Raw genomic sequence first — 16,235 nt, forward strand, 5'->3', positions numbered from 1 at the left:
AAAAAAAAAAAAAAAAAGACCAATGCAAAGGCTCCTGGATGCCTAAAATCTGATTCAGCTTGTTCAGAGCCACACAGCCCAGGCGCTGGTCACGTGTCAGACAGACACGGACTTCTACCAGCAGTACGGGCCTCACAGGCCAGGAGGCAAGTGATCAGCCGGGCAAGTATTGCAGGCCGGGGAGCTGGTCTTCCACCCTCAGGACGGGGCTGAGGGCCAGCCCACGCCAGCAGATACCCCACCTGAAGCTCCTGAGTACCCACCATCCACCGACTGATTGGGCATTCCTTCTGTTGACTTTTTATTTAGGGGTGAATGGCACCCTAGAACTGAGAAGGGTGGCTCCATTCCCTAGAAAATAAATTTGGTTTAAAAAAAAAATGTCTAGCCATCTGGACAAAAAAAAAAAGAAACACAAGTGAATCTCTACCTCATCTTTCCACGTATACCAAACTCCCAATGAAACAAAGATTTAGTTTAGTTTAGTTTAGTTTTTAATGAAGATAAAAATGTTTAAGAATACATGAGGGGAAAAAAGATTTTGTAATCTTAGATTAAGGACCAAGTAGATTGCCAATAAACCATGAAACCTTTAAGAACAAGATCAATTTGATGGACAGTGTTAGTTGCCTCCCCAGTACCCATTTTCTTCTTCTTCCCACTTAATAAGCCCCAACATCGATGATGGGAGAACATGAACCATGTGCTCAGAAAATCCTATTTTTCTTTCTAAATTCCCTTACATTCAGAGGTAGCCACATGAAACAGTTCTAACTATTGGGATGTATGAAGGAACTGATTTGTGAGAAAGCTTTTCTTCTCTGGTACAGACCCAACCTCTTTATTCCATACCCTTCCTTTCTGAAATACACACGAGGGCTGGAGAGCCAGCAGCCATCTAGGAGCTATGTGGCACCAACAGAGTGGTTCAGAATACATACTAAGGATAGTGAAGTGGAAAACCTGAGAAAGTCCAATTCCCTGATGGCATCACTGAGCCCTGGACTTCCTTACCTCCAAGCTTCATATTCATTCAAAGACAATTTAAAAATTAAATTATGGTTCTCATACAATGTAAAAATGTACATGTATTAAAGCTTTTATTACACACATCAGTGAAGACACTACCAAGGTGGTTTAGTCCACAGAGTAGACAGATGAATAGAAATACTGAAATGAACACTACGGGGGACACTGGCAGTGGGGGAGAGCTGTCCCTCTCCTGGACATAATTCATTAGCATGTCTTTGGAGTTATTTGCTTTGCCATCAGTTATCTAGAGCAGAATTGTAAAATAAGTCGCATAGAATCAGAATCAGATAACCCAGAAAGGTGAGCTCTGACCAGTGCAGTTTTCTGTTAAAGAACAAGTTATTCTACCCTTGTTTCAAACCAGTATTCTCTCGTCTGCTCAAGATACTATTGGTTGGTTTTTTTATTTCCTGTAGTGGAACACATTACTCACTGATGCAACTGCTAGATTAGACAATATAAAATTATGTTTAAAACTTTACACAAAATAAAAAGAGCCAAAAATACTACGACAAACTGAAGCAACATTCTTAACATAAATGACAAAGAGAAAAATTCCCTTAATATTAACAAATCAAACCAGTAAGAAAAAGACTAACAGCTCAATAGAAAATAGCAAAGGGCCTTGACAATTCACAAGAAAAGAAATGTGAGTAACTTTTAAACATACAGAAGTTTTTCAACCACCCCCATAAGTTTTTTAAATGTAAATCCACATTACAACGGGACACCATATAAAGACTGATCAAAAATATAGTGCATATTTTTTTAAATTATTACAGTAAAAGACACATTGCTACTAATTCTCCTCAAAACAACTCCCTTCACGTTGAACACATTTACTCCATCGTTCTTATGCTTCCTGGTGCTCTGGAAGCCCTCTTTCATGAGTGTCTTTAGGAGGTGTGATCTAAAACACAGAATGCGGCTGCTGAGTGGGACCCCGTGGGAAGTCGGGCTCGCGAAAACGTGGAGATGTGTCCTCGTCTACCGTATTCACCAGGTCTGTCCCCAGGTGACTTCTGACCCTTCCCCAGAGTAACATGATCATAAAAGCTAAACGTTTTCTGACAACTCAGGACACAGTGCAGCACATGTAAAAACCCTCACGAACGAAGGCTTTCAGCCAGGCCTCAGAAAGTGGCAGGAATGATAGGGTGAGTGTACTTGAAGTGAGGGGAAGTCATTTGAGGGGCATTAAAAGCAATGAGTCTTACCGTTACTTCCTATGTACGTATTTGCTGTGTCTTTGGATAACACCTCATATTTTTCAGATAGGCAAGGATGTAATATTGATCGACAGTAAGGGAAATAGGTATTTTCATACAGTATTGTGAAAAGATTAAATTAATATAGCCACTTGTAAGGATGCCTTGAAAAAACTGAAAATGTTCAATGTATGCCTGCCTTTGGTTATACTCATCTGTGTACACGGAGATGTGTAGGGGGATGTTCTTTGCAGGACTGCTTGCAGTTTCAAAAGACTGGACAAAATTGTACAAATAACCACCCAGTGCAACTATTTCAAATAATGTGTTCAAGCCCTGGCTTCAATACCAGCATCATAAAACACACATACATACATGTACATACATACATATAAACATGCATAATACACATGTAAAATAATGGGCAAAGTGGTAGTATTAAGTGAGTAGAGAGGCGGGGGTAGCTTACTAGTACAATACTTGCTTGGCAGCACTGAAAAAACAAGTCAGCAATGTGGGGGATTGCCTTATTATGCCCAAAGCAGACCGTAAGCAGTGCAGGCTGTAAAGAGGTAACCCCTCAGGTGCACATTTTAAAAAGCCAGTTGACTGAAGCTTATGTGACTCAGAAGCACCTCATAAGCCCTGCAGTAGCACACAGGTTAGCATGACCTTCCTGCCAAGGGCCACAGCAGAGACCAGACAGATGGCCTGTGAAGCTGTGGGGCTCAATAAGAGATCGCACGGGAGCCCAGGTCAGAGTAACTCGCACCCAAATTCCATTTCCCTGACTGGAGCCTTAACTAGAAGGACAAGGTTCTAATTACAACCCCATACTTTGTCTATCCTATTCCTAATTCAAGAATGTTTTGTCTTTTCCTTTATGCACCTTACCTGCATTAGTGTCCATAGCGACTGCACGACTACACTTCCTCGCATGTAGTTCCCCTTTACCCCAATATGGTCACCAATAAAAATCAGTGGGTTGTACTGACCAGGGCTTTTGCTGGTTTCTCAGCACTGGCTATCTTGGAGTCCCACTTTTTTCTGTAATTCTGTCTTTGAGTCTTTCTTCAACTCTTCATTGTACACTGGCCAGGAGACTGGAACCTACTTCGGGGGTCTCCAGTACAGCAGGAAAAAATCATCAGGATCCTTAGCAATATTAGTATTACTTCAGTATCACTACTAATGTTTTCCTATTCATTATTCAAACACTGCTAGGTTATCAGCATAACTCAGATTTCCAAACACCCCCTTTATCTCCAATAAACTGTAACAGACCTGTAATAAATACCTACTGCTCACCATGAACCTTAACTGTACCCATCACCCACTAGGTTATTTACGGCATGTTCCAACCTGCTGGGTACAGCTGATTGCAGTGGGTGGAGATCACCTAACCTTCTTGGACCAATCACATTCTCTGCAGTGGGACTCTGGAATAGAACATAATACTGGCCCTTGAAGGATTCTTAATGTGCGAGATGTGGGCCTGTGTGTTACAGAGGCTTCTTACCAGAGACACCGAGAATGCTAATTTGTCAGCTGGGCCCAGTCACAAGAGAGAAACCACAATGTAACTGGAATAGAGAAGGTTTAATACAAAGAGTGATGAGGGATTGGCTACTTACTAATAAGTTAAGAGAACTCAAGAATACAGAGGTAGCAGAAGTAAGGAGCAGACACTACTCCTGAGGCTGAAATAGAGTACCCAAGGCAGAGCTGCTCTCCCCTCAGGACTAAGGAGCTGAGATCACTGAATGGATAGGTCACAGGGCTGCCACACCAGTGGAACTGTATCCACACGTTGGTGTCTCACTGGGGCCACTTCACTATTACACAACCTGGCCACAGAGGGAATACAGGCAAGAAGAGGGTGTTGGCCGGAGAAGTTGCGGGCCCCTGGGTGCTGCTGGCAGCCAAGTGTTGCAGGAATTGTGCCCTGAAAATGCCATGTGCACTGTCAGAATCTGGTGCTGGTAGAGATACCACACTACCCAAGCCAGTCCTTGAGATGCAACCCACACTGCAAAACCCTGCCAAGGGAGCCTTAGAGCTTGCCAGGCAAGCACAAAAGAACCAGGAAGTAAGGCTCTTTCCCGCTTGCAGGCCCCTTTTGCACCCTATGTGGACAAAGCTTTATATGGCACCAGCTGGCAAAGGAAACATATTTAAAGGGCCCAGATCTTTTTCACAATTGAGGCAGTGAAGGGAAAATTTCATGTTGACACCAGCTCCGTTAGGGGAGAGAATAATACAAAACAAAATCGTCACAAATCCATACAAGGAAAGACCAGCAACCCAATAGAAAGAAAAATACAGAGAAGCAGAGGAAAAATTGAAAGCAGAGGCAAAAGATATGCAAGAAGGCAAGTCAATACAGGCTAACAACAGCAAAGTCACTAAGTTAAAATCTTAGATAATAACTACCATTGCTGAGTTCTTATAGAAAGATCTTACAGTAAGATCCTGTTGTTTGTATCTGCTACTTTTATCCTTTTTGGTTCTTTGGAATCTCCTTTCCTAACTGGAAAGTTCTATTACAAAAAGTTTTTTAAATCCTTTTCCATTTTATTCTCTATTGAACTTTAAATGGTGTAGCTGGATTTCACCTGAACACAACTGTTCATTTCCCCTGAACCAGTTCGTCAGACTCCGTATTAGTGGAAGTCCTTATGAAGCTAGCAATTAGAGTTTTGGAGCAAAGTCATAAAGCCTTCCTTAGTTTTATATACATATTTTTTAATTGTATGTCTTTCCAGGAGATCAGCAAAATTCACTTGATCCAACCTCTTGAGCAAGCTTTCTACCATCCTTCTTATGGTGTCATTCCTAGAACAGTCTTGCATCTGCCTAATTATTCATTTGTATGTTTTCATGTGGAGCAGATTATGGTGCAAGCTATTCTGCTGTTAACATCGTTAGCGACAGGGAACATGCTCCCCATGGGTGTATCACCTCTTCCCAGCTGCTGTTTTCTTCCTTGGTTGCTGGTAGCTTTCCATAGTCTCACATCCCACTTTTCCCCTGCCAATTTGTTTTGATTTGGAGAAAGCAATTGTACCTGTATTTGAATTTAAATTTAATTTTCAGTTCTTTCAGTCTGCAATTTTTCTTCCCACCCAATTACTTCCACTTATCTTTTCTCCCAGTATATCTTAGTACAGGATATTCTTGTTGTTCTCACAGCCATAATCCATTTTCATCTCAAACCACTCCTTTCAAGCTTCATGTTTTATGTATGCCTCTCTATTCCCTTCTTTCTAGTGATTCCTTTTCATTTTCCTGCTTGGGGAAGGTATTTTTCTACATTTGTGATAATGATAACAATCCCCTTCAGTGAGGGATGAGTATCTCTCTACCCTCAGGACCCTCACTGGTCCCCACCCCTCTCTCACTGGGCCTTAGACAACTCTAATAGAAGACAGACTTCTATGGTGAATGTAAACTGGATCAAGGATCAGTGGTTCCCAAACTGAAAAACATCAACAGAATTCCACCTGTGTTTGCAGATTCCTAGGCCCCGTTCAGACCAACTGAATTGTTATCCCTGGAGTAAAACCTGAAATCTTCATTTTAACAGTATCTCCGGGTAATTTTTATGCACCCTAAAGCTGAACTGCTAGAGAAGAAGGCACCTGTTACGGCTTGTGTCTAGATGTCCCCGCAAAGCCTCATGCATTCATAGGGGGCTTTATCAAAGGTGGATAGATCCAGGGTGCATGATTCTGGGAATAAGGGTGTGGGATTACTAAATTAGTCCACTGATTGGTTTGGCATAGTTCTGGGTAGGATTAAGGGTACCCCACCCTAGGGCAGGTAGCCTGGATATACTAAGGGACAGAAAGAATCTGTCATTTGTTGCTTGCTGTCTCCTGCCTGGCCTGCTTTTGCCAAAGACTTTTTGAACTCTGTGATGCCCCTCTGCCATACCACTCCGCCTTGGAGCCAGCCAACTATGAGCTGTGAGCTACAATAAACCTTTGCTCCTCTAACTTTGAACGTTGGGTATTTTATCTCAGCAATGAGATAAGTAACTAAGACAACACCTGTTCTGAGGTATGGAAGGGCTGCTCTAAATTTAAACAGGATTTTCTACTAGGTTCCTCTGGACCCAGATGCCTCCAGCAGATATCATCTCTACCTCAAGAAATGGAGGTGGAAAATCTCCTTCCCTGGGTCACTACCCTTTATGCGCCATAACTATGTCTAGGGTTTCCTCTCTGGAATTTAACTCTGATTCCCAAAAACAAGGCCTTCCATAGGAACACATAGGAGCAGAGGGCACCATTAAACATTGAGGGGAAATGTTTGCATGAACCATAACAGTGACCTACCAAATTCACATTCCAAATTCAGAAACCATCAGAGTCACTAGAATCGGCCACAGAGCCCCTATCAGACATGCAGAGAGACACCACTGCATCAGAACCATAATAAAACCAACACCACCACCTCATTCCCCGGGCAAGATGAGGAGAATTGGCTTCACAAAGAAGGAGGCACATTTGACTTGTGTGATGGTTGGTTCTACGTGTCAACTTGACAAAGCTAAGGGATGCCCAGATAACTGGTACAACATGATTTCTGGGTGTGTCTGTAAGGATGCTTCCAGAAGACATTAGCATTTTAAATAGTAGACTGAGTAAAGATCCCCCTTGCCAATGTAAGTGGGTGTCATCCATTCCTTTGAGGATGTGAAAGGAACAACATGTGAAGGGCAAATTTACTCTTTCTGCTCGAGCTGTGTGATGTCCACCTTCTCCTGTCCTTAGACATGCCTGGTTCTCTGATCCTCTGACTCAGATGAGGACTTAGACCATCAGCCCACCAGTTCTCTAAGCGTGGGTTTAGACTAGAACTACATTGAAGCTAGGCTTCCCATAGGCTGCGCCCAATGACTGGATGCAGTAGGGGTAGTAATTTTAGGATCATTCTTGGGATACGGAGGACTCCTCTTTTGGATAACGTCAGCTAGAAGACTCCCCCACTGCCCTTGCTGAATTCTTCTTAGGCCTGTGCTGACATCTTAGATGCTTCTACCAACCCTTTCCTCCCCTCTTCTTTCCTTCACTCAGACCTGAATGACAAATGACAGCTTTCCAGTCTCCTCCAGCTCCTTGTCTTAGTGTCTGCTTCTCAAAGCACCCTAACTAGCAGTTTCAAAAAAAGAAGTTACTTTTCCCTCTCTCCTCCCCACCCCGACTGGTATGGAAGTCGAGAAGATGGGGGGGATGTTACTGCTTGTATCTATATGTTCCCCCAAAGCTTCATGTACTCATAGGTGGGGATTTTGGGAGATGGCTGGATCTAGGGTGTGTGAGGATGGATTAAGGATGTATGGTAACTAAATTAGTCCACTGATCAGTGTAGCATAGCTCTGGGTGTGGATGATGAGAAGGCCCACCTACATGTGGGCAGCAGCAACCAGTAGGCTTGCAGCCTGGATGGAATATAAAGGAAAAGATGGAAGACAGGCTTGCTGCCTTCTGCCCAACCTGCTACAGACTGTTTCTCCTCTGCCGGGCCCCTCTGCCATGCTCCCCTTCCTTGGAACCAGCTAACTGTGAACTGAAATCGCTACAAACTGTGAGCTAAAATAAACCTTTCCTCCTTTAATTTGTGGTTGTTGGTATTTTGTCCCAGCAATAAGAAACTAACTGAGGGGCCTGGGATTTAGCTTAAGTGGTTCTGCCACCTGCCTCACAAGTACAAGGTCCCAAGTTCAATCCCCAGTACAAAAAAAAAAGGTAAGTAACTGAAACAGGTAGGGAAGCAGAGCAGCCAGTTAGTAAAGAAACCATGCGCTAGACAGAAGAAAACAAGCAAGAGAGACTTTATTCAAAACTGTTGTGATAGGGAGTGATTGAACCCAACCTTGAACATGACAGGGACAAGTGGGCCGAGTCCATTTTCTTAGATGGAAAATTATTAAGAGGAACTTAGTTGGATATCAAGAATGAAAGAAGTGTCGGGCATGGTGGCGCACACCTGTAATCCTAGTCCTCAGGAGGCTTAGGCAGGAAGATTGTGAGTTCGAGACCAGCCTGGGCTACATAGTGAGTTCAAGGTCAGTCTCAACCACATAGTGAGACCCTGTCTGAAAAAAGAAAAAAAAAGGAAGTGACTGGATTGGATATCAAGAATAGGGGGTTCTCAAACTGGGTTAACAGGATTCTTGGCTAAAATTGGGTTCAAAATGAGGAATGGTCAAAAAGATGGCTCAGATGAGCTCAGTTCTTGTCACATCCCAAAGCAAGACACTGGACCCACCAGGCCAGCCTACCCAGAAGGGTTGAGCTTTAAACAGAATGAAGTTTAAAATAAGATGGGGTGTGAACTGAAATGGAACTATTTCAATAACTAAGGGTTACTTCAAAGTTACAGAAATAGACTGTGATATATACTATTGGTGCCAGCTACCTAGGGGACAGAAAAGGCTGATGAAAGCTCAGCTAGTTGGCAGCATCTTGACTATAGTAGACAGACAACAATGCTGAGAGGAAAACAGCAAAGCCTGGACCAAGTCCCCTTGGAGTAGGCAGAGTAGTGCCCCACCAGCTGCCCAATGACTGCTACAAGCTGTTAGACACAAGTGGGAGAAAGATTTCAAGAGTCCCAAAATTGAGCCCCAAATCTGAAGAAGTGCCCAGCTGAGAGGGAGAACATCTGAACACACATCTAGACTAAGAGTTCTAAAGGTCTGGAGGGGCAGGAACTGGTCTAGCTGAATGGCATCAATGCCTCCTACAGCACTTTCCCATACAGACAAGAAGTACTCAACATCCACAGGGCTCCAGCCAGAAGTGACCTCTCAGCTTCCTGGAAGGAGAGCTGGTCCCAAGAAGCAGCCACACAGTGAGGTGCAAACAAGCAGGGAATATCTGTGTGAAAGATGCAGCTTCACCTGCAGCCAGAGCGACTGAACAGGTGGGATCTAAAGCTGTGAAAACTAGGAAGCTGAAATCATGGGCTCAAGGAAGGTACTGCCAAGCATGTCTTAGTGTCTGCATCTCAGTCAGGAGACAACAGGCAAGGGTTCCGGAAGGGGCTCGAGACTGGGCAGGGAAACCAAAGAGCACATCTCACCCAGTGCCTTTCTGTGCATTCAGAACTCCCAACAGCCAGGCACTTACCTTCATTTTGAGATCAGCCTACCAGATCTGGGTCCCCAGCTAAAATGTAATTCAGACCCCTTAATGGAAAATAGTAAGAAATGGAAATAATAAGATATAAATAATACATGTTTTAATGGGTTGTTTAGATGATGAAATGAGTCAGCTATACTGTAACATGTTTTTAAAATGGGAATCTGGTATGATGTAATTGATATAGTGGAAAATGAGTATAGTACAAATTGTTCGATTATGCAATTCACTCATGAAAAATATTAGGTGAATGCAGAAAACCGTAGTCAGTTAAACCGAGCCACATAGAAACACACACACACACACACACCTTAGGCAGCTCCCAGCTACCTCAAGTGAACCATGTGTGCTGTAGGCCACACTTACCTACATCTGGTATTATGGCTGTCCATCCAGTTTCAGAAGTTCTCATTACTTCCAAAGGCAAACTCAGGTCTTTTTCAAGCTACAATGCCTTTATTGTATTTATTTCTTATTTAACATATATAAAATCGAGTTACCAGCCTTACTTCATTCCTATTTATTTTTATGTGTCACTAAAATTTTTGAGTGGCATGTACCTAACCCTATTTTCCACATAAGCCCTGCAACTGCACAATTTCACACGATGTTGTATCTTTAGAAACAGGTATGAAGTGTTACATAACAAAACTGACAACATAATGTGAAACAATTAGCGTATGATCAGATTGCAATGTCAGCTGCTACTGTTGGTATTATCTAACCTCTAGTGACAGAGAACACTGGGTCATTTCTTCATATGAATGCATACTTTCCCAATTATGAATGTATACTCATGCTTTGTACATGAATTATATTTCTGGTAATACATTTTAAAAATGTAAACCATGGGAAGTTACATAGTTTGCCCAAGATCTCAAAAACCACATCCTGGCTGATAATTTCAAGACCTACTCCTTGCCTTCAAACTTCTTAAGAAAAAATGTATAGGTATTAATTCTGAATCTGCACCCAAATAGTGTAAAGCAACATGTAGGAAGAAGCAGGGCCATTGAAGGGGCAAAGGGGGAAGGGAGGGTATTTTAGTCATGAAAGAATCCTTGAAGAAGTGAATCTGGAATGTGAAAAAGAAAATGGGCAGAAGAAAGTTATAGGAGGGAGACAAAATAGTTAATAGCAGGAATCTCACACTCACGTCTAAAGATAAACAAACAATGGGAAGGAGCAAAATGCTTCCAGGGTGAACAACAGGGAAGAGTGGTGACCGTGACATATTCAAGTCCCACTGAAAAGAACAGATCCCAATGAGCTCTGTCCAATTCATGCTTGAGATTTAGCATCTAATTTTTCAAAAGCAGAAAATTAAAATTGTAATGTGAAATTTTTAGGTGCTTTCTTTTTTTCAAGTCGTGGTGAGTCTTTTACGCATCGATGGCTTATTACAAACTGTTTAAACACTTTTCAAGCCAGTCAGTCTGCCACAGGCCAGCTCATCTGCATCCTTTAGTACACTGCACTTGATCTTAGCCAAAAGGCAGAGAAGTGACCCCTTAGTAAACTGAAAGGTGATTCCCCAGGTCTGAGGCCCCAAGCAAATAAGTTTGAACACTGATGGACACAAAATATGTTATTTAATGTCAATTTCTGCAAAGACACATTTAAGCAACAAAATATACATTTCTCAACCTCTTAGAATTTGTTTTATACATTAACAAATACAATATGCTACCATAGCAATAAATTAAATGTACACTATTTACATTACATAGGCAGTCAGGGTCTACACTTCACCTCCTAAGAGGAAGAAGGAAAAAGTCACCATCACGGGGATCACTTCCCACCTACACTTCTTAGGTTCTATCACGCAGGAATCTCTTCACACAGAGATGTCAGCACTCCCTGAGCTGACAAGGGAGAGTTGGCACATATGCTAAGGAGTGGGAAGGGGGGTTTCACCCTTCCAAGCAGAAATGTCACAAAATCAAAGATGATGACAATTAAATTCCAGTCTAGCAGTCAAACATCCTCTCCCCAGGACTGCTGATAAAAGGATAAAGCCACTGCCTGCTAGCTTTTCACTAGACAGGGCTCTGCTGCCCTTTGCCCTAGGATTGTCTTCTTCCCCAGGGGGCAACTGGTCCCTCTGCAAGGAGAAGGATGTGAGGTTGGAGGTGGGAAAGGAGTTAATGGCAAAACAAATTATGGGGCTTGGAAGAAAAATGCACCTCACTAGACTGCAGGAACAGCATGGCAAACCTCACTGACCAGCGCTTGCCTTCAATCAAGGGGTAGCTGGAGTCTGGGGAAGGACCTGTGAGGTCCCCAGCATGGTAGATTGGACTGGTTCCTGCCAGCCCCTGGAGTCATAAGATCTACCTGAACCCCAATTTCTCCCCCACAACAGACCAGTCTCTCCTAAGATACAATGAAAAAGGTAGTGTTTGAGCTGGCACCTTCAAGGGTCAGGGTAAGGAAAGTGAAACAGGCTATGTTCCACTTTTATTAACCACCTTCATTTCAGAATCAAGCAGAGGCTGGGGGTGTGGCTCAGTGGTAGAGCCCTTGTGTAGCATACATAAGGCCCTGAGTTCCATCCCCAGCACAGGGGTGGGGGTGGGGGCACCAAAGAGAAATGAACAGTTCCTTTTACCAGCTTCCATTTTAGAACAAAGAAGCCAAGAGTGGCTTTTTTGCCCTGGCCTCTGCCCCTGAAGAACCAAGGAGCAGTTTGTCAGAACCCCTTTCCCTCCATATTTTCTTTGCTCAAGCTGCATCCCAAATGCAGGACCCTTGGTGATCAATCTGAAAGAGCTCCCTCACCATGGAAAACCACAGAGACTGAGGTCCCATCAGCACACTTCCACTGCTGACCGCTTACAGCTAGTGCTGAGGCCCCAGCCAATGAGGGAGGGACCCAGGCCTAGGAAATGCAGCTACTTGCTCTACTAACCATGTAGCTGATACAGAGGAATGAGTCATGGGTTGTGGATTCTAACCCTAGCTTCCACTAGCTACCTGTGTGACCTGGAGCAGTTCTTTTCCCTCATTGGAGCTAAGGTTTCTCATCTAGACAACAACAGGTCTGGATGAGATGCTACAAGGAGCCAGAAGGTTTGAGCATCAAGATGATACCCAGGAAGCTGAATATGTTCCAGGAAACAGGTTGACATTCATTAGCACAGACAGAAACACTGGCTAAGACCTTCCATCTCAAACTTTCCTGTACCTGCTTTTAAACAACCGAGCTGGAAGCATCTGGGTGCCCCATGGTGCCTGGAAAATATAATTTTTGCAGTGAGTCAGATGTCTTCAGGGGCAGAGACCCTCATGAAGGTCATATTGAAAATGCCCCAGGGAAGGTGGAAGGTGGAGGTCCAGGACAGCCACTCCAAGATCCCATTCTGGCTCCGGCCTGCCTGGGGCCGACTGGTGAGGACTGGTTAGCCACACCCTCGGCCCACCTGTGCTGCGACCAGCATCCAGCAGGTGGAAGGTGGAGGTCCAGGACAGCCACTCGGAGATCCTGTTCTCGTTCAGGCCTGCCTGGGGCCAACCAGTGAAGACTAGCTTGCCGCGGGGGCGCCTCTGCAACCCCACCACCACCCCACACCCCTCACCCTGCTCTCAGGCCTCCTGATTATGCCAGTGTTTGGATCCACTCTGCAGAGGTACACATGGTCATAAAGGGAATTTTTCTGAGCTCCAGAAGATAGAACAGAAATGAACAACTGCAATAAAGGCACATCAGATCTCCATAGTTGGTAAGTTGGAGAGATCACCACCTTCCATCAGAACTTTGAATATCTTCAAAGAAAGGGCAGAGGGAACCTGTAGTAGAACTTTGCGGAGTTCAACCCTGCAGGAGGTCAGGGAGCTCAATTTGGGTCTTGCAGCCCAAAATCAGCCTGAATCTCAGGGGTCTGCCATCAGCTAGCTGAGATTAAAGGACTTAGTTCTGCACACAGCTGTGCACATTGTATATTATGACAGCAGAAATACAGTCTGAAAGAGGCCTTTCAAATTTTTTCTTTTCCACATTCCACTCTGCATATTCTTTTTTCTGTCCTCTTTTTCTAACTCAGTCTCTTGCTCCCCCATATTATTCCTCATCTCCCTTTCTGTTCCTGTTCCTGCCTTAACTCAGATTTCTTCTTTTATCGTTTTTTAATGTTCTTTTCTTCTCTCATTTTCCTTCACTCAAGGGTCAATAGTTTCAAAGGAAAGTGAGCCCCTATTACTGTTGAGTTGCTATATTCTTGTCCTTATTCTTGCACTGTGTCTTTCCCTTTTGACTTCAACAGTTTCCTAAAGTTTGTATGGTCATCCTGTGTCCTCTGGCTTCACTTGAAACCTTCTCCAATTCTTTTACTTACCTACTCCTCTTCTCCTAACTCTAAGCCCCCATCCTAAATGATAAAGATGCTATATTGAGGACTTTATTCACTGCAAACATATTTTGGGCTGCTCCCTGATTTTAAATTTAATTCACATGGTTTAAAGGTGATAGATTAATGACTACCACAAATGGTCAATTTGTAAGTTGTGCTTGATCCTATTGTGTTGCTGATTGTATCAATTGGGCTATAGGGTTGTGATTGATTTAATGAGTTGTCTTCTCTGATATTATGAAAATGAGAATGTCTATGAGTCATCAGAGACTCAAAAGCTAAAGCGCAACTATATCAGGAAGATTTAAGTAATAACCCAGGAATTAAACCAAGGACAACACAACAACAAAAATAAAAATCAGAAAACACTTAAGCAAGACACAAAGACAGACTTCCAGTTCACCAAGAGGAAACAGTAGGGCAAAAGATGTTGAAGAGTCTGACAGTGAACCACCAGGACACCCTGAACTCATAGCACAGGAAGTAACAAAACAGATCAATGAGGCTCTAGAAAAATTCAAAACAGAAATAATTTCCCAGATAACTACCGAGACGGTAAGCACAATGAAAGTCATGATTACAGAGTCTAGAACAGAAAATGACAAAATAGATGAGCTCAGGACCATGATTAAAGCCATGAAGGCCCAACATAGGAAAGAAATGGAATCCATGAAACAGACTCTAACAGATATCCAGATTAAAAACTCTATTGAAAGTTTTCACAGCACGATAAATGAATGTGAAGATAGAATCTCAGCTATAGAAGATAGGATTACAGTCAGTGACCATGAAAAGAGAGATCTCTTAAAATCAGTAAGGGATCATGAGCAATCGATCCAACAACTCCTAGATGATACAGAGAAGAATAACAAAAGACTGATAGGAATCCATGAAGTAGCAGGAGAAAATAAAAATTATTTTAAAAAGCTGTTCACAGAGTTAATGACAGAAAACTTCCCAAACAGAGGGGAAGAATTAGACATACAGATAACTGAGGCATATAGGGCTCCAACCAGCCATGACAAAAAAAAACTACACCTAGACATATAATAATCAAGATCCCAGAAACCCAACAGAAGAACAAAATACTACAAGCAGTAAGAGAAAAGAAACACATCACATGCAAAGGAAAGCCCATCAGAATCACAGCAGACTTTTCAACACAAACCTTCAGATCAAGGAGAGCTTGGAGTGAGGTATTTCAAATCCCAAAAGAAAAAAACCTCCAACCTAGACTGATGTATCCTGCAAAACTCTCTTTCAAAATGGATGAGGAAATAAGATGCTTCCATGACAAAGAACACCTGAGAAACTTCATGAATACTAAACCAGCACTACAAGGAATTCTAAACAATATCCTAGAAAAAGACAATGAAGGTCACAACACCACGAGGCCCAACAGAGTAAATCAAATAGGTAAGGCAAGAAACTAAAAGGAGAGGGGGAAAAAGTAAAAAGAGTCAACAAAAGGACAATAACATGACAATAATAAGTCAGTACATATCAGTTATAACCAGCAATGTCAATGGCCTCAATTCACCAATCAAGAGAAACAGACTGGCAGAATGGAAGAAGCAAAATCCAACAATATGTTGTATATAAGGAAACACACCTAGTGCAAAAAGAAGTCCACAGACTGAAAGGGAAAGGATGGAAAACAGTTCTCCATGCGACAAGAGCCCAGAAAAAAGCAGGGGTAGCAATCTTATTCACAGACAAAGTAAATTACAAACCAAAACTGATTAAGAGAGACAAAGAAGGCCACTACATCCTCATAAAGGGAACAATTCAAGAGGAAGAGATGACAATCATAAACATATATGCACTAAATATATGCCAACTATATAAAACAAGTAACATGAAAATCCAAATAAGCACTAATACAACTGTAGTGGGGGATCTAAATACCCCACTATCACAAAAAGACAGATCATCTAGACAAAAAATCAACAACAAAATACTAGAACTGAACCAAGCCTTTGAACATATGGACTTAATAGGTTTCTATAGAGTATGCCACCCCACAAAATTAGAATATACATTCTTTTCGGCTGCACATGAATCATTCTCCAAGATAGACCACATTCTAGCTCATAGAACAGGTATGAATAAATGCAAAGGAATCGAAGTTATCCCCTGTATAATATCAGATCATAGTGCAATCAAGCTGAAGATCAACAGCATAAGAAACTGTAGGAACTTCACAAACAAATGAAAATTGAACAACACTCTCCTGAACAATCAATGGGTCACAGAGGAAATTAAAGAAGAAATTAGACAGTTTTTACAAATAAATAATAATACCAATACAACATACAGGAGTCTATGGGACACAATGAAAGCAATTCTATGTGGAAAATTCATACCAGTGAATGCCCACACTAGGAAAACAGAGCGAGCTCAAATAAACAACCTAATGATGAATCTTAGACTCGTAGAAAAAGAGCAAGAAAAACCCAAAGCTCGTACAAGAGAGGAAATTATAAAGATTAGAG

The sequence above is a fragment of the Fukomys damarensis genome, unplaced genomic scaffold (genome assembly GCF_012274545.1).
Source record: "Fukomys damarensis isolate Sample0158 unplaced genomic scaffold, DMR_v1.0_HiC HiC_scaffold_13, whole genome shotgun sequence".
Lineage (NCBI taxonomy): Eukaryota > Metazoa > Chordata > Mammalia > Rodentia > Bathyergidae > Fukomys > Fukomys damarensis.